Raw genomic sequence first — 25,823 nt, 5'->3', positions numbered from 1 at the left:
GCCTGAGTATGCTTTCAAACAAACCCTCTCAGTTGCACCACCAGGATCCCCCATTGAAAGCCTGATATGACCCTATGCCCAAATTCTAACCCTTGGTGGGATTTCTGAGGCACCCAGACCCTGATCCCGTCTATGGAATCCCTGTTTTGGGGCACCTGTAAGATGCAAAACAGCACTCTTTCTTTCCCATGAAAAAGCCACCAAACTGTGGGGTGCTGCCAGGATCCTTAGAGAGGAAAAATCTCCCATGGACCCAGGAGACCACACCTGCATCCCGGCCATCCTGGACACACAATCCAGATAGAAAAGCCAGTGCTACCGCCTTCCAGTCACCCTAATTACAGTTCCTGATGTGCTGTGCTCAGCTCTATGCATAGGGCCTGCTTTCACCTCGCCAACAACCCTAACCCGAACTTGTGTTTGCAGACTTCTCTCCCAAAACCATGGCCCACATGCTCTCCAGGATGGGGTCTCTAGAGCCACAGCACAGGACTGTGGCAGCCATAGGACTGTGCCTGCCATCCCCAAGGATGGCACAGTTGCCCCAAGGATCCACAGGGTCATAACAGTTCCTAAACCATTCAGATTAGGAGAAACTTGTGGAGCCTGAGACCACCCCAATATTTGCAGCCACTCCGGACGCAAAAGAACAGTCTGAAACAACCTGATCACCTACATCAAGGAGACAGCCAAGTGAATGGTTCAAAGACAGAAGATTGAACCTGATATGCCTAGGACCTCATTGGAACACTTGATTAGGTTTTCAGTCATCTATCCTCAGTGGCCTGTTCTGGAATACCAACTTATGATACAACATGTTGTCCCTGAGCCACACAACAGAAGATCTCCAGTCCCCAGAAAGAAGCCTTGCTCTTTGACCAGTGCCAAACCCTCAGGGAAGGAGAATCCTGCAGGGCACCTTAGCCACAAGCACATTCTAAGACTTCCCTGGTAACAAACCATCATTAAGACCTATCTGAAAGAGATTCCATGTCAACTAAGGCATTAGTACTTCGCCCCAGATCCTCCAGAACAAACCTGACATGTTTCTCAGCTGCAATGGTCAATGGATGTGTGCTTTCCAGGCACCCATGCGGGAGAGCTATGCTACCCAAACTTTCCACATGGGGGACACTTGAGCAAAACAAACAAAAAATACAAAAAAAAAAAAAAAAGGCTCCACTTGTCCAGTTGAAGGAAACCTTGTTGTTTGGAGTACCTCACAAACCTCAGCGTGGGAAGTTCTCCGTGGCCTCTTGACGCCACCCCTCCTTTTGTCGGTCATCATAGACACAAACTCCAATGAGAGAAAACATATGACATCCGCCCTTACTCAGGTGCTGGATATCTCGAAAAAGATGCTTCACATACGAACTGCCTTCTGCTTGGCACTGAATTGAACCCTGGCTTGTGTTTACAATACCATCCTCACCCTACTGATCCTAAGCCTTGTTGAAAGGGAATTCTGGGCCCACAACCCATCATTCTGCCTTCCCCATAGTAAAACGAAATGACTGGTGAGTCAGCCCAGAAACCTCAGTTGTGGATCAATCTGCTCAGCCCTTGAGTGAACCACGATTTATAGGCTTCCCTGGCCACTAGAGCTGTGTCTGACAGAGCCTGAGCCCCGACCTAGTGTCAGCCACCCAGAGTGTGGGCCCCATATCCAGCATGTGAGACCGGCCATGACCCAATTCCTTCAGCTGTACCCATCCTTGTTATTCAGGAAACTCTCCCCAGACCTTTCCTGGAATCCCTGGAAATGGGGTAAACTGAAGCACAACAGAGAACTCCTCCTTCCCCAAGGCAGGAAACCTGGCTGTTGGGATGGGTGTCCAACCCTCAGAGTGGGAGCCAGCTTCATGGTCAGTAAGACCACACCCAATCCTGAGGGTTGCCCTGGGCACAAACAGGCATTGTGACTCTCAACCTGAGCACGATTTCAAAGAAGCCCTCTCAGTTGCCCCATCAGGATCCCATATTGCAGGCCTGGTATGCCCCTAGGTCCAAATCTTAAACCTTGGTGGGATTTTTGCTGCTGCCCAGACCCAGAGCCCATCTCTGGAATCCCTGTTTTGTGGCACTCCTAAGGAGGAAAACTACATTTTTCCCTTCCCCAAAAAAGCCACCAAACTATGGGGAGCTGCCAGGATCCTTAGAGAGGAAAAGTGTCCCATGGAACCATGAGATCACACCTGCATTCCGAGGCCATCTGGACACACAATCAATATAGAAAAGCCTGTGCTTCTGCCATCAGGTCAACCTAAACAATTTCTGACGAGCTGCCCTCCAGGTCTATGCATTAGGTCTGCGACCACCATGTCACTAACCCTAACCGAAATTTGTGTTTGCAGATTTCTCTCCAAAAACCATGGTTCACATGCTCTCCAGGATGGGGTCCCTGGAGCCACACAACAGGACTGTGCTGCTATCCCCAAGGAAACTGTGCCCATCAAAGTGGCCCAAACCTTGAAATTAGAAAAAACCTACAAGGCCTTGGAGCCCACCCCAATATTGGTGGTGGCTCTGAATGCAAATGCACAGTCTGAAACAACCTGGTCATCTACTTCCAGGCAGACACCCAAGTCAAGGGTCCTGAGTCAGAAGATTGAAACAGTCATGCCCCTTGGACCACATTAGAACCCTAGATTAGGATTTCAGGCATATGTCCTCAGGGGCCTGTTCTGGAATATCAATTTAGGATACAACATGTGGTCCCTGGGCCACACAACAGAACATCTCCTGTCCCCACAAGGAAACTGTGTTCTTCTACCTGTGTCAAACCCTCAGGGTAGGAGAATCCTGCATGGAACCTTGGTCAACAGCACATTTTCAGATCTCCCTGGAAACAAACCAGCATTGTGGCCCATGTGCAAGAGATTCTGTGTCAACTCAAGGCCGTGATATTTTGACCCAGAGGCACCAGAACGAACCTGACATGTTCCTCAGCAGCAATGGTCAGTGAAGGAGTTGTTTCCTAGCATTAATGTGGGAGAGCTCTGCTAGCCATACTTTCCACATGGGGGCTTCTAGAGCAAACAAACCAAAATCCAACTGTCCCTTAGAAGGAAACATTACTGTTTAGAGCATTTCACAAGCCTCAGCATGGGAAATCATACATGGCCCCTTGACAGCACCCCTCCATTTGTCAGTCATGGTAGACACACTCTACAGTGTGAGCATACATCTGACAAACGCCCTTACTCAGGTACTGGATATCTCAAATTAGCCACTGCACAATGGAACTGCCTTCTACTTGGCACTGAGTTGAACCACATCTTGTGTTTACAATTCCATCCTCACCCTACTGGTCCCCAAGTCCTCTTCATAGGGAATTCTAGAGCCACAATGCAGCACTCTGCCTTCCCCATAGAAAGAAGAAGTGCCTCGTGAGTCTTCCCAGAAAACCCACATGAGGATCGATATGATAGGCCCTCGAGGGAACCCCGATTTATAGGCTGCCCTGGACATTAGTGCTGTGTCTGACAGAGCCTGAGCTCCGACCTAGTGTCAGCCACCAAAACAGCTGGCTGTATATCCAGCATGTGAGACCGGCCATGTCCCAAGTCTGTCATCTCTACCCATCCTTGGTATTCAGTTACCTGTCCCCAGAACTTTCCTGGAATTCCTGCCAAAGGGTAACCTGAACACAATAGAGAACTCCTCCTTCCCCAAGGTAGGAAACCTGTCTGTTGTGATGGGTGTCCAACCCTCAAAGTCAGAGCCAGCTGCATGGTCTATGAGACCACGCCCACTCCTGAAGGCTGCCCTGGGCACAAACATGCATTGTGACACTCAGCCTGAGCATACTTTCAAAGAAACCCTCTCATTTGCACCACCAGGATGCCGCACTGCAGGCCTGCTATGCCCCTAGGCCCAAATCCTAACACTTAGTGGAATTTCCAGGTGTCCCGACCCAGAGCCCATCTCTGGAATCCCAGTTTGAGGCACCCCTAAGATGGAAAACAGCAGTCTTCCCGTTCCTGAAAAATCCACCAAACTATGGGAAGCTGCCAGAATCCTTAGAGAGGAAAAATCTCCAATGGACACAGGTGACCACACATGTATTCCGAGGTCATCTTGGACACACAATCCAGATAGAAAAGCCTGTGCTACCGCTTTCCAGTCACCCTAATTACACTTCCTGACGAGCTGCCCACCAGGTCTGTGCATTGGACCTGTGATCACATTGCCACTAACCTAGCCCTAATTTGTGTTTGCAGATTTCTCTCTAAAATCCATGGCTCTCATGCCCTCCAGAATGGGGTCTCTAGAGCCACACCACAGGACTTTCCTGTCATCCCCAAAGAAACTAGGCCTGTCAGAGTTGCCCAAACCTTCCAGATTAGGAGAAACATGCAAGGCCCCTGAACCCACCGCAATATTGGCAGGTGGTAGGATGCAACTGCACAGTCTGAAGCACCCTGATCCCCTACATCCAGGCAGACAGCCAAGTCGATGGTCCTGAGTCAGAAGATTGAACCTGACATGCACCTAGGACCTCATTGGAACCCTAGGTTAGGTTTTCAGTCATCAGTCCTCAGAGGCTTGTTTTGGAATACCAACTTATGATACCATGTGTGGTTCCTGAGCCACACTTCAGACCATCTCCTGTCCCCAGAAAGAAACTGTGTGCTTCGACCTGTGCCAAAACCTCAGGGTGGGAGAATCCTGCAGGGCACCTTAGCCACCAACACATTCTAAGATCACCCTGGTAACAAACCAGCATTGTGACCCATCTGCAAGAATTCAATATCAACTCAAGGCCTTGGTACTTCGCCCAGAGCCACCAGAATGAACCTGCCATGATCCTCAGCTGCAATGGTCAATGGAAATGTGCTTTCCAGGTGTCCATGCGGGAGAGCTCTGCTACCCAAACTTTCCACATGTGGGACCTGGGGCAAACAAACCAGACTCCACCTGTTCAGTATATTGAAACCTTGCTGTGTGGAGCATCTCACAATTCTCAGTATTGGAAATCCTCCACGGCCTACTGACGCCACGTCTCCATTTGTCGATTATCATAGACACAAAATCCAGTGTCAGCAATCATCTGCCATATGCCCTTTCTCAAGTGCAGAGTATCTCGAATAAACAGCTGCACATTGGAACTGCTTTCTGCTTGGCACTGAAATGAACCATAGCTTGTGTTTACAATTCCATCCTCACCCTACTGGTCCCCAAGCCCTCTTGAAAGTGAATTCTGGAGCCACAACACAGCATTCTGCCTTCCCCAGAGAAAGAAGAAGTGAGTGCCTCATGAGTCTGCCCAGAAACCGCACATGAGGATCAATCTGCTCAGAACTTGAGGGGACCCCAATTTATAGGCTACCCTGGTTACTAGTGCTGTTTCTGACAGAGCCTGAGCCCCGACGTCATGTCAGCCACCCAGAGAGCAGGCCCCATATCCAGCATGTGAGTCCAGCCATGGGCCAAGTCTGTCATTTCTACCCATCCTTGGTATTCAGGCACCTGTTCCCAGACATTTGCTAGAATCCCTGCCAATGGGGGAACATGAAGCACAATAGAGAACTCCTTTTTCCCATGGCAGGAAACGTGGCTTTGGGATGGGTGTACAACCTTCAATTCAGAGCTAGGTGCATGGCCAATGAGACCACGTCCAATCCTGAGGGGCCCCCCTGGGCACAAACAGGCATTGTGACACTCAGCCTGAGCTTGATTTCAAAGAAGCCCTCTCAGTTGCGCCACTAGTATCAAGTATTGCAGGACTGGTATGCTCCTAGGCCCAAATCCTAACCCTAGGTGGGATTTTGCTGGTGCCCAGACCCAGAATCAGTCTCTGGATTCCCAGTTTGGGGGCACTCCTAAGATGGAAAACAACACTCTTCCCTTCTCCGAAAAAGCCACCAAACTATGGGGAGCCTCCAGGATTCATAGAGAGGAAAATTGTCCCATGGAACCATGAGACCACACCTGCATTCCGAGGCCATACTGGACACACAATCAATATAGAAAAGCCTGTGCTACTGCCTTCCCATCACCCCAATTACACTTCCTGACAAGCTGCCCTCCAGGTCTATGCATTAGGTCTGCGACTACCATGCCACTAAACCTAACCCAAATTTGTGTTTGCAGATTTCTCTCCAAAAACCATGGCTCACATGCTTTCCAGGATGGGGTCTCTAGAGGCACACAACAGGACTGTGCTGCCATCCCCAAGGAAACTGTGCCCATCACATTTGCCCAAACCTTCCAGATTAGGAGAATCCTGCAAGGCCTCCGAGCCCACCCTATATTGGTGGCAGCTCTGGACGCAAATGCACAGTCTGAAACAACCTGATCACCTATATCCAGGCAGACACCCAAGTCAATGATCCTGAGTCAGAATATTGAAACAGACATGTCCCTAGGACTACTGGAACCACAGATTAGGATTTCAGGCATCTCTCCACAGGGGCCTGTTCTGGAATACCAACTTAGGATACAACATGTGGCCCCTGGGCCACACAAAAGTACATCTCCTGTCCCCATAAGGAATTCGTGCTCTTCTACCTGTGTCAAACCCTCAGGGTAGGAGAATCCTTCATGAAACCTTAGTCAACAGCACATTTTAAGATCTCCATGGAAACAAACCAGCATTGTGGCCCATGTGCAAGAGATTCTGTGTCAACTCAAGGCCGTGATACTTCGACCCAGAGGCACCAGAATGAACCTGCCATGTTCATCAGCAGCAATGGTCAAAGGAGGTGTCCCTTCCTAGCATTAATGTGGGAGAGCTCCGCTAGCTATACTTTCCACATGGGGGCCACTAGAGCAAACAAACCAGACTCCAACTGTCCATTAGAAGGAAACATTGCTGTTTGGAGCATTTCACAAGCCTCAGCAAGGAAAATCCTGCATGGCCCTTTGACAGCACCCCTCCATTTGTTGGTCATGATAGACACAAACTCCAGTGTGAGCAATCATCTGACAAATGCCCTTACTCAGGTGCTGGATGTCTCAAATTAGGCACTGCACAATGGAAATGCCTTCTTGGCACTGAATTGAAGTCTAGCTTGTGTTTAAAATTCCATCCTCACCCTATTGGTCCCCAAGCCCTCTTCATAGGGAATTTTAGAGCCACAACGCAGCACTCTGCCTTCCCCATAGAAAGAAGAAGTGCCTCGTGAGTCTGCCCAGAAACACCACATAAGGATCGATATGATAGGCCCTCGAGGGTACCCCATAAGATAGGCTGCCCTGGCCACGAGTGCTGTGTCTGACAGAGCCTGAGCCCCGACCTAGTGTCAGCCACCAAAACAGCGGACCTCATAACCAGCATGTGAGACCGGCCATGGCCCAAGTCCGTCATCTCTACCCATCTTGGTATTCAGTTACCTGTCCCCAGACCTTTGCTGGAATCCCTGCCAAAGGGGAACCTGAAGCACAATAGAGAACCCCTCCTACCCATGACACGAAACCTGGCTGTTGTGATGGGTGTCCAACTCTCAGAGTGGGAGCCAGCTGCATGGCCAATGAGACCACGCCCATACCTGAGGGTTGTCCTGGGCACAACAGGTATTGTGACCTTCAGCCTGAGCATGCTTTGAAACAAAGCCTCTCAGCTGCACCACCAGGATGCCACATTGCAGGCTTGGTATGGCCCTAACCCAAAACCTAATCCTTCGTGGGATTTTCCAGGTGCCCCAAGCCAGAGCCTGTCTATGGAATCCCTGTTTGTGGCACCCTTAAGATGGAAAACAGCACTCTTCCTGTTCCTGAAAAATCCACCAAAGTATGGGGAGCCACCAGAATACTTAGAGAGGAAAAATTTCCCATGGACACAGGAGACCGCAACTGCATTCCGAGGCCATCCTGGACACACAATCCAGATAGAAAAGCCTGTGCTCTGCCTTCCACTCACCCTAATTACAGTTCCTGATGAGCAGCACTCAGGAGTATGCATAGGGCCTGCGACCACATCGCCACTAACCCTAACCTGAACTTGTGTTTGCAGACTTCTCTCCCAAAACCATGGCTCACATGCCCTCCAGGATGGGGTCTCTGGAGCCACACCGCAGGACTGTGCCTGCCATCCCCCAGGAAACTGTGACTGTCACTGTTGCCCAAACCTTCCAGATTAGGAAAAACCTGAGGCCCCTGAGACTACCGCAATATTTGTGGCCACTCTGTACGCAAATGCACAGTCTGAAACAACCTGATCACCTACATCCAGGAGACAGAAAAGTCAATGTTTCAAAGTCAGAAGATTGAAACTGATATGCCCCTAGGACCACATTGGAACTCTTGATTAGGTTTTCAGGCATTTGTCCTCAGAGGCCTGTTCTAGAATAATAACTTATGTTACAAGATGTGGTTTCTGAGCCACACAACAGAACATCCTCAGTCCCCTGAAAGACACCGTGCTCTTCGACCTGTGCCAAACCCTCAGGGAAGGAGAATCCTCACAGCACCTTAGCCACCAGCACATTCTAAGATCTCCGTGGCAACAAATCAGCATTGTGAACTATGTGCAAGAGATTCCATGTCAACTAAGGCCTTGGCACTTCGCCCCAGAACCTCCAGAACAAACCTGAAATGTTCCTCAGCTCCAATGGTAAATGGAGGTGTGATTTCCAGGCATCCATGCGGGAGAGCTCTGCTTCCAAACTTTCCACATGGGGGAACCTTGAGCAAAAAAAGCAGGCTCCACTTGTCCTGAAGAAGGAAACCTTGCTGTTTGGAGCATCTCACAAACCTCAGCGTGGGATATCCTCCATGTCCTCTTGACGCTACTCCTCCATGAGTCGGTCATCATAGACACAAACTCCATTGAGAGAAAACATCTGACATCAGCTCTTACTTAGGTGCTGGATACCTCGAATAAGTTGCTGCACATTGGAATTGCCTTCCGCTTGGCACTGAATTGAACCCTAGCTTGTGTTTACAATCCCATCGTCACCCTACCAGTCCTCAAGCCCTTTTGAAAGGGAATTCAGGAACATGCCATGTTCCTAAGTTGCTTTGGTCAATGGAGGTGTGCTTTCCATGCATCCATGTGAGAGTACTCTGCTACCCAAACTTTCCACATGGGAGACCCTGCAGCAAACAAACCAGACTGCCCCTGTCTGGTAGAAGAAAACATTCTGTGGAGCATCTCACAAGCCCCAGTGTGTGAAATCCTCCATGGTCACTTGACAATAACCCTGCATTTGTCGGTCTTCATAGACACAAACTCTAGCTTGAGTAAACATCTGATATTCGCCCTTACTCAGGAGCTAGATATTCGATTCAACTGCTGCACACTGGAAGTGTCTTTCGCCTGACACTGAATTTAACCTAGCTCGGATTTACAATTCCATCCTCAACCACCTGGTCCACAAGCCCTCTTGATAGGGAATTCTGGAGCCACAACGCAGCATTCTGCCTTCCCCATAGAAAGAAGATGTGCCTGGTGAGTCTGCCCAGAAACCCCATATGAGGATAAATCTGCTTGGCGCTTGAGGGAAACCCGATTTATATGCTGCCCTGAACACTAGTGCTGTGTCGGACAGAGCCTGAGCCCCGACCTAGTGTCAGCCACCCAGAGAGCGGGACCCATATCTAGCATGTGTGACCGGCCATGGCCTTACTCCATCATCTCTACCCATGCTTGGTATTCAGGAACCTGTCACCAGACCTTTGCTGGAATCCCTACCAATGGGGGAACCTGAAGCCCAATGGAGAACTCCTCCTTCCCCAAAGCAGGAAAACCTGGCTATTCGGATGCATGTCCAACCCTCAAAATGGAAGCCAGCTGCATGGCCAAGGAGACCACGTCTACTTCTGAGGGCCGCCCTTGAAACAAAAAGGCATTGTGACCCACACCTTGAGTATGCTTTCAAATAAGCCATCTCAGTTGCCCCAGCAGGATCCTGCATTGCAGGCCTGGTACACCCCTAGGCCCAAATCCCAACCTTTGGTGAGATTTTCCAGCCACCCAGACCCAGAGCCTTTCTCTGGCATCCCTGTATTGTGGCACCCCTAAGATGGTAAACAGCACTCTTCCCTCCATGAAAAAGCCACCAAACTATGGAGAGTCACCAGGATCCTTAGAAAGGAAATGCCTCCCATGGACCCAAGAGACCACACCTGCATTCTGAAGCCATCCTGGACACATAATCCAGATAGAAAAGCCTGTGCTACGGCCTTCCATTCACCCTAATTACAGGTCCTGACGAGCTGCCCTCCAGGTCTATGCATTGGGCCTGCGATCACCATGCCACTAACCCTAATCCAAACTGATGTTTACAGAATTCTCTCCGAAAACAATGGCTCACATGCCTTCCAGGGTAGGGTCTCTGGATCCATACCAGACACTGTGCTGCCATCCCCAAGGAAACTGTGCCCATCACAGTTTTCCAGACTTTCCAGATTAGGAGAAACCTGCAAAGCCCCTGAGTCCATCACAATATTGGCGGCCTCTCTGAACACAAATGTGCAGTCTGAAACACCCTGATCCCCTACATCCAGGCAGACAGCCAAGTCAATGTTCGAGAGTCAGAAGATTAAAACTGACATGCCCCTAGGACCTCATTGGAAGCCTAGACTAGGTTTTCAGGCATCTGTCCTCAGAGGCCTGTTCTGGAACACCAACTTATAATAGAACATGTGGTCCCTCAGCCACACAACAGAACATCTCCTGTCTCCAGAAGGATACTGTGCTCTTCGACCTTTGCCAAACCCTCAGGATAGGAGAATCACCTTAGACACCACCACATTCTAAGATCTCCCTGGTAACAAACCAGCATTGTGACCCATCAGCAAGAGATTCCATGTCAACTCACAGCCTTGGTACTTCGCCCCAGAGCCAGCAGAATGTACCTGCCATGTTGCTCAACTGCAATGCTCAATGGAGGTGTACTTTCCAGGCAACCATGCAGGAGTGCTCTGCTGCCTAAACTTTCCACATGAGGGACCCTGCAGCAAACAAACCAGGCTCCACCTGTCCAGTAGAAGGAAAGCATGCAGGTTGGAGCATCACACAAACCTTAGCATGGGAAATCCTCTAAGGCATCTTGACGCCACTCCTCCATTTGTCGGTCATCAAAGTCACAAACTCCAGTGTTAGCAAATACCTGACATCCGCCCTTTACTCAGGTGCTTGATATCTCGAATAAGCCGCTCCACAAGGGAACTGCCTTCCACTTGGCACTGAATTGAATCAGAGCTTGTGTTTACAATTCCATCCTAACCCTACTGGTCCCGAAGCCCCCTTGATAGGGAATTCTGGAGCCACAACGCCGCCTTCTTCCTTCCCCATAGAAAGAACAAGTGCCTGGTGAGTCTGCCCAGAAATACCACATGAGAACCAATCTGCTCTGCCCATGAGGGAACCCCGATTTATAGGCTGCCCTGGCCACTAGTGCTGTGTCTGACAGAGCCTGAGCCCTGACCTAGATTCAGCAATCCAGAGAGTGGGCCCCATTCCATCATGTGAGACCCGCCATGGGACAAGTTTGTCATCTCTGCCCATCCTTGGTATTCAGGCACCTTTCCCCCAGACATTTGATGGAATCCCTGCCAATGGGGTAACCTGAAGAACATAGAGAACTCCTCATTCCCCATGGCAAGAAACCTGGGTATTGTGATGGGTGTCGAAACCTCAAAGTGGGAGACAGCTGCATAGCCAATGAGACCAAGCCCACTCCTGACAACCACCCTGGGCACAACAGGCATTGTGACCCTCAGCCTGAGTGTGCTTTTAACCAAGCCCTCTCAGTGACACCATCAGGATCCTGCATTGCAGACCTGGTACACACCTAGGCCCAAATCCTAACCTTTGGTGGGATTTTCCAGGGTAAGAGACAGAGAGCCCGTCTCAAGAATCCCTGTTTTAGGGTACCCCTAAGATGCAAAACAACACTCTTCCCTTCCTCTAAAAAGCCACCAAATTATGGGGAGCCACCTTTATCCTTAGAAAGAAAAAATATCCCATGGACCCATGAGGCCACAACTGCATTCTGAGGCCATCCTGAACAAACAATCCAGATAGAAAAGCCTGGGAAACCGCCTTACAGTCACCCTAATCACAGTTCCTGATGAGCTGCCCTCCAGGTCTCCGCATTGAGTCTCCAATCACCTCACCACTAACCCTAACTGAATTTGTGTTTGCAGACTTCTCTCCCAAAATCATGGTTCACATACCCTCCAGGATGGGGTCTCTGGAGCAACCACACATGACTGTGCCTGCCATCGCCAAGGAAACTGTACCCATCACAGTTGCTTAAACCTTCCAGATGAGGAGAAACCTGCAAGGCCCCAGAGCCCACCCTAAGACTGGCGTCTGCTCCGGATACAAATTAACAGTCTGAAACACCCAGATCACCTACATCGCCAAGGAAACTGTACCCATCACAGTTGCTTAAACCTTCCAGATGAGGAGAAACCTGCAAGGCCCCAGAGCCCACCCTAAGACTGGCGTCTGCTCCGGATACAAATTAACAGTCTGAAACACCCAGATCACCTACATCAGGCAGACAGCCAAGTCAATGGTCCTGAGTCAGAAGATTGAACCTGACATGCCCCTCGGAACTCATTGGAACCCTAGATTAGGTTTTCAGGTGTCTGTCCTGAGGGACCTGTTTTGGAATACCGACTTATGCTACAACATGTGGTCCCTGAGCCACACAACAGAACATCTCCTGTCCCCAGAAGGAAACTGTTCTCTTTCACCTTGCCAAACCATCAGTGTAGGAGACTCCTGCATGGCACGTTAGCCACCAGCACATTCTAAGATCTCGCTGGTAACAATGCAGCATTGTAACCCATCTTTCTGAGACTACCTGTCAACTCAAGACACTTGGTACTTCACCCCAGAGCCACCAGAACGAACCTGCAATGCTCCTCAGCTGCAATAGTCAATGGAGTTGTGTTTTCCAGGTATCCGTGTAGGAAAGCTCTGCTCCCCAAATTTTCCACATGGGGAACCCTGGAACAAAAAATCCAGGCTCTACCTGCCTAGTAAAAGAAATCCTTGCTGTTTAGAGCATCTCACAAGCCTTAGCGTGGGAAATCCTCCATGGCCTCTTGACGACACCCCTCCATTTGTAGGTCATCATAGACACAAACTCCAGTGTGAGCAAACATCTGACATCTGTCCTTACTCAAGTGGTGGATATCTCTAATCAGCCGCTGCACATTGGAACTGATTTCTGCTTGGCAGTGAATTGAACCGTAACTCGTGTTTACAATTCCAACCTCACCCTCGTAATCCCCAAGCCCTCTTGATGAGGAATTCTGGAGCCACAAGGAAGCATTCTGTCTTATACATAGAAAATTGAAGTCCCTTGTGTGTCTGCCCAGAAACTCCACATGAGGATCAATCTTCTGGGCCCTCGAGGGAACCCCGATTTATAGGCTGCCCTGGCCACTAGTTGTGTGTCTGACAGAGCCTGAGTCCCGACCTAGTGTCACCAACCCAGAGAGTGGGCCGCATATCCATGATATGAGGACCCACCCGGGACATGTCCATCATCTCTACCCATCCTTGGTATTCAGGCACCTTTCCCACCAAACATCTGACATCAGACTTTTGGTGGAATTCCTGCCAATGGGGGAACATGAAGCACATAGAGAACTCCTCCTACCCCATGACAAGAAACCTTGGTATTGGGATGGGTGTCCAACCCTCAATGTGGGATACAGCTACATGGCCAATGAGACCATGCCCACACTTGAGGGACACCCTGTGCACAAACAGGCAATGTGACCCTCAGTCTGAGCAGGTTTTCAAACAAGCACCACAATCATCCCGCACTGCAGGTCTGATATGCCCAGCCCTAATCCTAACCCCTAGTGGGATTTTCCAGGCAAGCACACCTAGAGCCCTCCTCTGGAATCCCTGCTTTGCGGCACCCCTAAATTGGAAAACAGCACTCTTCCCTTCCCGAAAAAGCCACCAAACTATGGGTAGCTGCCAGGATCCTTAGAGAGGAAATGTATCCCATGAATCCATGAGAACACACCTGCAATCTGAGGCCATTCTGGACACACAATCCAGATAGAAAAGCCTGTGCTACATTCTTCCAGGCCCTCTAATTACAGTTCCTGATGAGCTGCCCTCCCGGTCTATTCATTGGGCCTGTGATCACCTCACCACACACCCTAACCCGAATTTGACTTTGCAGACTTCTCTCCCAAAAGCATGGGTCACGTGTGCTCCAGGATACAGTCTGTGGAGCCACACCACGGGACTGTGACTGCCTTTCCCAAGGAAACTGTCCACTTCACAGTTTCTCAAACCTTCCAAATTAGGAGATATCTGCAAGAACCCTGAGCCTACCCCTCTACTGGTGCCCGCTCTCTACGAAAATGTGCAGTCTGAAACTCCCTGATCACCTACATCCAGGCAGACAGCCACGTCATTATTCCTGAGTCAGAATAGTGAACCTGACATGCCCCTAGGACCTCAATGGAACCCTAGATTAGGTTGTCAGGCATCTGCTCTCATGACCTGTTCTGGAATACCAACTTAGAATACAACATGTGGTCCCTGAGCCACATAACAGACCATCTCCTGTCCCCAGAAGGAAACCGTGCCCTTCATTCTGAGCCAAAGCCTCAGGATATGAGAAACCTGCATGGCACCTTGACCACCAGCACATTCTAAGATCCCACTGGTAACAAACCAGCATTGTGGCCCATCTGCAAGAGATTCCATGTCAACCCAAGGCCTTGGTCCTTTGCCCCAGAGCCACCAAAACAAACCTGCCATGTTCCTCAGTTGCAATGGTCAATGGAGGTGTGCTTTCCAGGCATCCATGCAGGAGAGCTCTGGTACTCAGACTTTCCACATGGGGGACCCTGGAGCAAAAAAACCAGACTCCACCTGTCCAGTAGAAGGAAACCTTGCTGTTTGGAGCATCTCAAAAGCCTTATTGTGTGAAATCCTCCATGACCTCTTGAGGCCACCCCTCCATTGGTCCGTCATCATAGACACAAACTCCAGTGGGTGAAAACGTCTGACATCCGCTCTTACTCAGGTGCTGGATATCTAGAATAAGCGGATGCATATTGGAGCTCCCTTCCTCTTGGCACTGATTTGAACCGAAGCTTGTGTTTAGAATTCTATCCCCACCCTACTGGTCCCCAAGCCCTCTTTATAGGGAATTCTGGAGCCACAATGCAGCATTCTGCCTTCCCCATAGAAAGAAGAAGTGCCTGGTGAGTCTGTCCAGAAACTCCACATGACGATCAATCTGTTCGGTCCTCTAGTGAACCCCGATATATTGGCTGCCCTAGCCATTAGTGCTGTGACATAACCTTAGCCCCGACCTATTGTCAGCCATCCAGAGAGCCGGCTCCTTATCCAGCTTATAGGATCAGCTATGGCTCAAATCCATCATCTCTACCCATCCTTGGTATACAGGCATCTGTCCCCAGACCTTTGCTGGAATCCCTGCCAATGGGGTACCTGAAGCAAAATAGAGAACTCTTCCTTCCCCATGGTAGGAAACCTGGCTGTTGATATGGATGTACAATTCCCAAAGTGGGAGCCAGTTGCATGGCCAATGAAACCACGCCGACTCCTGAGGTCCACCCTGGGCAGAAGCAGGTATTGTGACCTCCAGCCTGTGCATGCTTTCAAACAAGCCCTCTCAATTGCACCACCAGGATCCCACATTGCAGCCCAGGTTTGCCCGTAGGCCAAAATCATATCCCTTGGTGAAATTTTCCAGGCGCCCAGACCCAGAGCCTGTCTCTGGAATCCCTGTTTTGGGGCACCTTTAAGATGGAAAACAGCACTCTTATCTTCCCCGAAAAATCCACCAAACTATGTGGAGCTGCCAGAATCCTTAGAGCGGAAAAGTCTCCCATGGACCGATGAGAACTCACCTGCATTCCGAGGTCATTCTGGACACACAATCCAAATAGAAAAGTCTGTGCTACCAACTTCCAGTCACCCTTATTACAGTTCCTGTCGAGCTGCCCTTCACCAGGTCTATGCACTGGGCCTGTGATCGTCTTTCGACTAACCTGAACCAGAATTTGTGTTTGCAGACATCACTCCCAAAACCATGCCTCACATGCCTTCCAAGATAAGGTCACTCGAGGTGCACCAAACGACTGTGGCTGCTATCCCCAAGGAAACCGTGCCCATTACAGTTGCCCAAACCTTACAGATTAAGAGAAACCTGCAAGGCTCCTGAGCCCACCCCAATATTAGCGGCCACTCTGGATACAAATGCACAGTCTGAAGCAACCTGATCCCCTCAATCCAGGCAGACAGCTATGCCAATGGTCCTGAGTCAGAAGATTGAACCTGACATGCCCTTGGACCTCATTGGAACACTTGATTAGGTTGTCAGGCATCTGTCCTCAGAGGCCTATTCTGGAATACCAACTTATGATACAACATGTGGTCCCTGAGCCACACAACAGAACATCTCCTGTCTCCAGAAGGTAACCGTGCTCTTTGACCTGTGTCAAACCATCAGGATAAGAGAATCCTACACGGCACCTTAGCCACGAGCACATTCTAAGATCTCCCTGGTAACAAACCAGCAGTGTGACCCATCTGAAGGAGATTCCATGTTAACTCATCACCCTTGGTACTTCGCCCCAGAGCCAACAGAACGAACCTCCCATGTTCCTCAGCTGCAATCATCAATGGAGGTGTGCTCTCCAGGCATCCATGTCAGAGAGCTCTTCTATCCAGAATTTCAACATGGGGGACCCTGGAGCAAACAAACCAGATTTCAAATTTCCAGTAGAAGGAAGCCTTGCTCTTTGGAGCATGTCACAACTCTTAGTGTGGAAAATCCTCCATGGCGATTGATGCCACCCCTCCATTTTTCAGTCATCATAGACACAAATTCTAATGTGAGCAACCACTTGACATCTGCCCTTACTCAGGTGCTGGATATCTGGAATAGGCCATTGCACATTGCAAATGCCTTCCGCTTGGCACTGAATTTAACCATAGTTGTGTTTACAATTCCATCCTCACCCTAATTGTCCCCAAGCCCTCTTGATAGGGCATTCTGGAGCCACAACGCAGCATTTTGCCTGCCCCGTAGAAAGAAGAAGTGCCTGGTGATTCTGCCTAGATTCCCTACATGAGGATCCACCTGCATGGCCCTCAACAACACCCTAATATCATAGGCCTCCATGGGCACTAAAGCTCTGTATGACATAGCCTGATCCACCACTTCCAGTCAGCCACCTAGACATTGGGACCCATATCCTGCAAGTGGGACCTTGTGTGGCCCGAAACAGTCATCTCTGCTCAGCCTGGTTATACAGGCATCTGTCCCCAGAACTTAGCTCAAATCACTGCTTATGGGGGAAACTGAAGCACAAGAGTACTCCTCCTTCTCAATGGTAGGAAATCTGGCCTGTGAAATGGGTGTCCAATCCTCAGAGTGGGAACTAGCTGCTTGGCCCTTGAGACCACAGTCACTCATGGGAGATGCGCTGGGCACAGAAAGGCATTGTGACCCTCAGCGTGAGCCTGCTTTCAAAAAAATACCCCTCGTTAGCTGCACCAGGATTCTGCAGAGTGGGCCTACTAGGTTGCTATGGCCAAATCCTCTCCCTCGTTGGTGTTTTCTAGGCACCCAGACCCAGAAACTGTCTCCAGAATCTCTTTTAGGGTTCCCCTGAGACTGCAAACAGCAGTCTCCTCTTCCCCAGAGATACCAAACTCCTGGGGGCTGCGCAGAATACCCAGAGACGAAGAATCGCCCATGGCCCCATAAAGTCACCCCTATATTTTGCGACCATCCTGGACACAGAATCCAGACAAAATAGCCTTCACTACCGCCTCCATGACACGTTACTTTCAGTACAATATGAGCTGCCCTCAGGGCCTACAGATCGGGCCTGTGATCACCTCGAGCCTCACCCTAACCCTAGTTCGCGTTTGCCGATTTAAGTCCCCAAAGTCCTGGCCCACATGGCCTCCAGGATGGGGCCTCTGGTGCAACACCAGATGATTGTGCCAACCTTCCCAAAGGAGTCTCTACACTTCACTGTTGCCCAAACCCTGAATATTAAGAGCAAAGTAAAAGCCCCTGAAACCCATGTCAGTTTCAAAGGACGCTCTGGACTGAAATGCCTATTCAGACACACAATGAGCACTTGCCTCCAGACAGACATCCAGGTAAAAGGACCTGAGTCAGAAGATTGAACCTGACATGCCCCTAGGACTTCATCAATAACCTAAATTAGATATTCAGGTGCCAGTCACTAGATACCTGTTCTCCAATACCAATTTATTTTCCAACATGTGGTCCCTGAGCCACACTAAAGAACCCCTCCTGTCCCCAGAAGGATACCTTGCTCTTGGTAGCTTTGTCCAAGACTCAGTGTAGGAGAATCCTGCATAGCCCCTGAGCACCCCAACATTCTAACATCTGCCTGGGTAAAAACCAGCTTTGTGATCCAACAGCATGAAACTCCATGTCAATTCAAGGTGGAACGAAGTTTTCCCCAGAGCAAACAGATCGAACCTGCCATGTTACTCAACTGAAATGGACCACGGAGGTGTGCTTTCCAGGCATTCATACGGGAGAGCTCTGCTATGCAAACATTCCATATGGGGACGGTGGAGGAAACAAACCAGACTCGCCCTGTCCAGTAGAATGAAACATTGCTGTTTGGAGCATCTCACAAGTCACAGCATGGCACATCCTCCATGACGTCCAGACCACACCCCTCCATTGGTGGCCATCATAAACACAAACTCCAGTGTGAGCAAACATCTGATATCCACCCTTACTCAGGTGCTGGATATCTCGAATCACCACTACACACTGGAACTGCCTTCTGCTTGACACTGAATTTAACCATAGCTTGTGTTGACAATTCCATCCTCACGCTCCTGGTTCCCAGGTCCTTTTGATAGGGAATTCTAGAGCCACAACGCAGCATTCTGCATGCCTCACAGAAAGAAGAAGTGCCTGGTGAATCTGCCCAGAACCTCACATGAGGATCCACCTGCATGGCCCTCGACGGCACCCTAATATTATAGATTGCAATGGGCACTCAGGCTCTGTCTGACACAGCCTGAGCCACGACCTCTAGTCAGGCACATGGACAGTAGGCCCCTTAACCTGCTGGTGGAACCTGTCTTGGCCTGAAACTGTCACATATTTTCAACCTGGATATTCAGGCATCTATCCCCAGACTGTAACTCAAATCCATGTGTATGGGGGAACCTGATGCACAAGAGTACTCCTCCGTCATGATGGCAGGAACCCCGGCTGTTGAGATGGGTGTCCAACCCTCATAATGGGAAGCAGCTGCATGGCCCATGAGACCACGGACACTCGTGGGAGCTGCCCTGGGCACAAACAGGCATTGTGACCCTCAGCATGATCCTGCTTTCAAACAAACCCCCTCAGTAGCTGGACCAGGAGCCAGCAGAGCAGGCCTGCCAGGTCCCTAGGGGCAAATCCTCACCCTCATTCGTGATTGCCAAGTGCCCAGACCTAGAACCTATCTCTGGAATCCCTCATTTGGGGGGTCCACTTAGACGGAATATCGCAGTCTTCTCTCCCCCAGAGACAAAAACTCTAGGGACCTGGGCAGAATCCTCAGAGACAAAGAATCTCCCATGGCCCCATGAAGCCAACCCTGTTTTTTGCAACCATCCTGGACACAGTCCAGACAGAAAAGCCTGCGCTATTGCTTCCATGACACCTTAATTTCAGTACACTATGAGCTGCCCTATGGGCCTGTAGATTGGGCCTGTAACCACCTCGGCCCTCACCCTAACCCTAGTTCATGTTTTCAGATTTCTGTCCCCAAAGCCCTGGCCCACATGCCCTCAGGAAGGGGACTCTGGAGCCACACTGGATGACTGTGCCTATCCTCCCAAAGGAAACTCTGCCCTTCACTGTTGCCCAAATCCTGAAGATTAGGAGCAATGTACAAAGACCCTGAGACCACCTCAATTGTGAGAATTCTGGACTGAAATGCACATTCTGGCACACCAGAAGCACCTGTCTCCAGGCAGATATCCAGGTCCAACAGCCTGAGTCAGAAGATTGACCCTGACATGTCCCGAGAACTTCATCAATACCCTAGCTTAGATTTCCAGACGCCTGTCCCCAGAGGCCTTTTCTCCAATACCAACTTATATTCTAACATGTGGTCCGTAAGTCACACAACAGACCTCTTCTGTCCCCAGTAGGATACCTTGCTCTTGGTAGCTATGTCCAAGACTCAGAGTAGCAGAATCCTGCATGGCCCCTGACCACCCCAACATTCTAACGTCTCCCTGGATAGAAACCATCATTATGATCAAACAGCATGAAACTCCATGTTAACTCAGGCCACTTGGAACTTCACCCCTGAGCCTCGAGATCGAACCTGCCATGTTCTTCAGCTGCAATGGTCAATGGAGGTGTGCTTTCCAGGCATCCATTTTAGAGAGCTCTGCTACCCAAACTGTCCATACGTGGACTCTGGAGCCAATGAACCAGACTCACCCTGTCCAGTACAATGAATCCTTGCTGTTTGGATCATCTCACAAGCCCCGGCGTGGGAAATCCTCCATGGCCCCATGATGCCACCCCTCCATTTGGTGGTCATCATAAATACAAAGTCCTTTGTGAGCAAGCATCTGACATCCGCCCTTACTTAAGTGCTGGTATCTCGAATCAGTCGGTGCACACTGGCTGCCTTCCGCTTGGCACTGAATTTAACCATAGATTGTGATTAAAATTCCATCCTCACCCTACTGGTCACAAAGCACTCTTAACAGGGAATTCTGGACACAAAACAAATCATTCTGCTTACCCCAAAGACAGAAGACGTGCCTGGTGAGTCTGCCCAGAAACCCCACATGAGGATCCACATGCATAGCCCTTGATGGCACCCTAATATCATAGGCCGCCATGGGCACTCAGGCTTTGTCTGACACAGACTGAGCCATGACCTCCAGACAGCCACACAGACAGTGGGCCCCATATACAGCAGGTGGTACCCACCATGGCCTGAAGCCATCAGCTCTACTCAACATGGGTATTCAGGCATCTGTTCCCAGAACAAAGATCAAATCCCTGCCTAAGGGGGAACCTGAAGCACAAGAGTACTCCTCGTTCCCAAAAGCAGGAAACATGACTGTTAAGATGGGTGTCCAACCCTCAGAGTGGGAACAAGTTGCATTGTCCATTAGACTATGACCACTCATGGGAGCCGTCCTGGGCCCAAACAGGAATTGTGACCCTCAGCGTGAGACTGCTTTAAAAAAAAAAAAAAAAAAAAAAAAAAAAAAAAAAAAAAAAAAAACCTCGGTAGCTGGACCAGACACACGCCGAGCGGGCCTGCCATGTCCCAAGGGCCAAATTCTCAACCTTGTTCGTGATTTCCTGGCACCAAGACCAAGAATCTGTCTTTGGGTTCCCTCTTTTGGGGGTCCCCTGAGACAGAAAACAGCAGTCTTCCCTTCCCTCAGAGACACCAAACTCTTGGGAGCTGGGCAGTATCCACAGAGACAAAGAATCTCCCATGGACCCATGAAGACTCCCCTGTGTTTTATGGCCGTCCTGGATACACATTCAGAAAAAAAAAAAAAAAAAAAAAAAAAAAAAGCCTGTGCTACCGCCTCCATGACATCTTAATTTCAGTACAATATGAGCTGCAATCACGGCCTGCAGATCGGGCCTGTGATCACCTCGGCCCTCACCCTAACCCAGGTTCATGTTTGCAGATTTCTGTCCCCAAAGCCCTGGCCCAAATGCCTTCCAGGATGCGGTCTCTGGTGCCATAACGACGAGTGATCCTACCCACCTGAAGGATACTCTGCCCTTCACTGTTGCCCAAACCTTGAAGATTAGGAGCAAAGTACAAAGCCCTTGACCCGACCTCAATTTCAAAGAATGCTCTGGACCGAAATGAGCGCTCTGACCACAATGAGCACCTGCCTCCAGGAAGACATCTAAATTAAAGGCCCTGAGTCAGAAGATTGGACCTACATGCCTCTAGGACATCATCGATACCCTAGTTTATGTTTTCAGTCACTTGTCCCCAGAGGCCTGTTCTCCAATACCAACTTATATTCCAACATGTGGTCTCTGAGCCACACAATAGAACCAAACCTGTCCCCAGAAGGATACCTTGCTCTTGGTAGCTGTGTCCAAGACACAGTGTAGGAGAATCCTGCATGGACCCATGACTACACCAACATTCTAACATGTATACCAACATACATTCATGGTATCCATGCATGTATCTGTGGTGCATGTATCCGTGGATACATGCATGGATACCAACCAGCATTGTGATCCAACATCATGAAACTCTATGTCAATTCAGGCCACTTGGAACTTCACTCCAGAGCTACCATATTGAACCTGCCATGTTCCTCAGCTGCAATGATCAATGGAGTTGTGCATTCCAGGCATCTATAAGGGAGAGCTCTGCTACCGTAACTTTCCATATGGGGGACCCTGGAGCAAACAAACCAGACTCCCGCTGTCCAGTAGAAGGAAACCTTGCTGTTTGGAGCATCTCAGAAGCCCCACTGTGGGAAATCCTCTATGGCCTCATGAAGCCACCCCTCAATTTGGTGGTCATCAGAGACACAAACTCCAGTGTGAGCAAACATCTGACATCCGAAATTACTCAGGTACAGGATATCTCTAATAAACCACTGCACCTTGAAACTGCCTTCCGTTTGGCACTGAATAACCGTAGATTGTGTTTACAATTCCATCCTCACCCTCCTGGTCACCTAACCCTCTTGATATGGATTTCTGGAGCCACGACACAGAATTTGCCTGTCTAACAGAAAGAAGAAATGCCTGGTGAGTCTGCCCAGATACACTACATGAGGCTCCACCAGCATGTCACTCGACGGCACCCTAATAACATAGGCCGCCATGGGCACTCAGGCTCTGTCTGACACAGCCTGAGCCATGTCTTCCAGTCAGCCATGCAGACACTGGGCCCCATATCCAGCAGGTGGGACCTGCCGTGTCCCGAAGCCGTCACATCTACTCAACCTGGATATTCAGGCATCTCTTCCCAGACCGTAGCTCAAATCCCTGCCTATGGAGGAACCTGAAGCACAGGAGTATTCCTCCTTCCCGATGGCAGGAAACCTGGCTGTTGAGATGGGTTTCCAACCCTCAGAGTGGGAACCAGCTGCATGGACCATGAGACTACTGTCACTCATGGGAGCCTCCCTGGGCACACACAAGCACTGTGACCCTCAGCGTGAGATTGCTTTCAAAGAAACCCACTTGGTAGCGGGACCAGGAGCCTGCAGAATGGGACTGCCATTTCCTAGGGCCATATCCTCACATGCATTTGAGTTTTCCAGTCGTCCACACCCAGTACCTGTTTCTGGAATCCCTCTTTGGGGGTCTCCTGAGACAGAAAATAGCAGTCTTCCCTTCCCCCAGAGACACAAACTCTTGGGATCTGGGCAAAATCCCCAGAGATGAAGAATCTCCCATGGCACCATGAAGACTACTGTACATTTTGCGACCATCCTAGACACACAATCCAGACAGATAAGCCTGCTCTACCGCCTGCATGACACCTTAATTTCAGTACTCTATGAGCTTCCCACAGGGCCTACAGATCGGGCCTGTAATCACCATGGCCCTTACCCTAACCCTAGTTTACTTTTCCAGATTTCAGTACCCAAAGTGCTGGCCCACTTGCCCTCCAGGATGCAGCCTCTGGTGCCACACTGGATGACTGTCCCTACATTCCCAAAGGAAACTCTCCACTTCACGGTTGCCCAAACCCTGAAGATTAGGAGCAAAGTACAAAGCCCCTGAGCCCAGCTCAATTTTGAAGAATGCCCTGGCCCTAATGCACATTCTGACACCCAATGAGCACCTTCCTCCAGGCAGACATCCAAGTCAAAGGCCCTGAGTCAGAAGATTGAAACTGACATGCCTCTAGGACTTCATCAATACCCTAGTTAAGATTTTCAGGCGCCTGTCCCCAGAGGCCTTTTCTCCAAAACCAACTTATATTCCAAAATATGGTCCCTGTGCCACACTACAGAACCCCTCCTGTCCCCAGAAGCATTCCTTGCTCTTGGTAGCTGTATGGCCCCCTACCACCCCAGCATTCTAACGTCTCCCTGGATAACAACCAGCATTGTGATCCAACAGCATGAAACTCCATGTCAACTCAAGCCACTTGGAACTTCACCCCAGAGGCACCAGATCGACCCTGTCATGTACCTCAGCTACAATTGTCAATGGAGTTGTGCTTTCCAGGCATCCATGAGGGACATCTCTGCTACACAAACGTTCCATATAGGGGACCCAGGAGCAAACAAACCAGACTCCCCCTGTCCAATAGAAGGAAATTTTGCTGTTTGGAGCATCTCAAAAGCCCCAGAGTGGGAAATCCTCCATGGCCTTATGACACTCCCCCTCCAATTGGCAGTCATCATAGACTAAGACTCCAGTGTGAGCAAACATATGACATCCACCCTTACTCAGGTGCTGGATATCTCAAATCAGCCACTGCACACTGTAACTGCCTTCCGCTTGTCACTGAATTGAACCATAGCTTGTGTTTACAATTCCATCCTCACCCTCCTTTAACCCCAAGCCCTCTTGATAAGGAATTCTTGAGCCACAACACAGCATTCTACCTTCCCCTCAGAAGAAGAAGTGCCTGGTGAGTCTGCACAGAAAACCCACATAAGGATCCACCTGCATGGCCCTCAATGGCACCCTAATATCAGAGGCCGCATGGGCACTGGGGCTGTCTGACACAGCCTGGGCCATGACCTCCTGACTTACTTAGACAGTGGACCCTATATCCTGTAGGAGGGACCTGCCATGGAACGAAGCTGTTATATCTACTCAACCAGGATATTCACGCATCTCTCCCCAGACCATAGCTCAAATCCCTGCCTATTGGGGAACCTGAAGCACAGGTGTACTCCTCCTTCCCAATGGCAGGAAACCTGGGTGATGAGACGGGTGTCCAACCCTCAGAATGGAACCAGCTGCATAGGCCATAACACCACGGTCACTCATGAGAGCCACCCTGGGCACAAATAAGCTTTGTGACCTTCAGCATGAGCCTGTTTTAAACAAACCCCCTCAATAGCTGGGCCAGGAGCCTGCAGAGCGGGCCGATGGTGAGTATTTGGCCCTAGGAACATGGCAAATCCCCTGAGCACACCGCAATATTGGAGGCCACTCTGGACGCAAATGCACAGTCTGAAACACTCTGATCACCTACATCTCGGCAACTGTCCTGAGTCTGAAGATTGAAGCTGACATGCCCCTAGGACTTCATTGGAACCCTAGATTAGGTTTTCAGGAATCTGTCCTCAGAGGTTTGTTCTGGGATATGAACTTGTGATACAACATGTGGTCCCTGAGCCACGCAACACTACATCTCTTGTCCCCAGAGGGGGAAATATCTCTTTGACCTGTGTTAAACCTTCAGGGTAGGATAATCCTGCATGGCAACTTAGCTACTAACACATTCTAAGATCTCCCTGGTAAAAAACCAGCATTGTGATCCATCTGCAAGAGATTCAGTGTCAGCTCAAGGCCTTGGTACTTTGCCCAAGAGCCACCAGAAGGAACCTGCCATGTTCCTCAGCTGCAATGGATATTCGGGGTGTGCTTTACAGGCAACCATGCGGAAGAGCTCTGCTATCCATACTTTCCACGTGGGGGACTCTGGAGCAAACAAACCAGACTCCACCTGTCAGTAGAAAAAACAATCTTGCTGTTTGGAGCATCTCACAAGCATCATTGTAGGGAATCCTCCATGGCATCTTGATGCCACCTCACCATTTGTCAGTCATCATAGACACAACCTCCAGTGTGAGCAAACTTCATTCAACTGCCCTTATTCAGGTGCTGGATATCTCGTCCATTGGCCGTCATAGATACAAACTC

The sequence above is a fragment of the Neovison vison genome, chromosome 4, assembly GCF_020171115.1.
Source record: "Neovison vison isolate M4711 chromosome 4, ASM_NN_V1, whole genome shotgun sequence".
NCBI lineage: Eukaryota > Metazoa > Chordata > Mammalia > Carnivora > Mustelidae > Neogale > Neogale vison.
Note: the sequence above shows the minus strand (reverse complement) of the source record.